Genomic DNA, 834 nt, shown 5'->3' on the forward strand with positions numbered 1-834 from the left:
TCAGAGACACAAAGACAGAGACACACAGACAGAGACATACAGACAGAGACACACAGACAAAGACATAAAGACAGAGACATACAGACAGAGACATACAGACAGAGACACACAGACAGAGACACAAAGACAGAGACACAAAGACAGAGACACAAAGACAGAGACACAAAGATAGAGACAGAGAAACACAGACAGAGACACACAGACAGAGTCATAAACAGTTTAGACACTAAACACATTATACCCAGTTGGAATCTAATCGCCATAGAAAACTGTTCAGAGATTACACCAACATATTGAAGGCCTGTATAAAACACAGCATTTAAAAACCCTCTACAAAGAGTTTCACAGGCAGGTAGCCTAGTGAATCGAGCATTGGGTCAGTCACTGAAAGGTTGCTTGTTCGAATGCCCGAGCCAGCAAGGTGGAAAAATCAGCCATTCTCTGCCCTTGAGCGTGGCAGTTAACACCCACTACAACAGTTCCCCGGGCACCGATAACGTGGACAACGATGTTTTGACCGTTTAGAATCCAGGGTTAACGTGGACATCGATCGATCGAACTCTTCCTGGGGTTTATTATGGATCCCCATTAGTTCCTGCCAAGGCAGCAGCTACTCTTCCTGGGGTTTATTATGGATCCCCATTTAGTTCCTGCCAAGGCAGCAGCTACTCTTCCTGGGGTTTATTATGGATCCCCATTTAGTTCCTGCCAAGGCAGCAGCTACTCTTCCTGGGGTTTATTATGGATCCCCATTAGTTCCTGCCAAGTCAGCAGCTACTCTTCCTGGGGTTTATTATGGATCCCCATTAGTTCCTGCCAAGGCAGCAGCTACTC

The sequence above is a fragment of the Salvelinus fontinalis genome, chromosome 19 (genome assembly GCF_029448725.1).
Source record: "Salvelinus fontinalis isolate EN_2023a chromosome 19, ASM2944872v1, whole genome shotgun sequence".
NCBI classification, from domain to species: Eukaryota; Metazoa; Chordata; class Actinopteri; order Salmoniformes; family Salmonidae; genus Salvelinus; species Salvelinus fontinalis.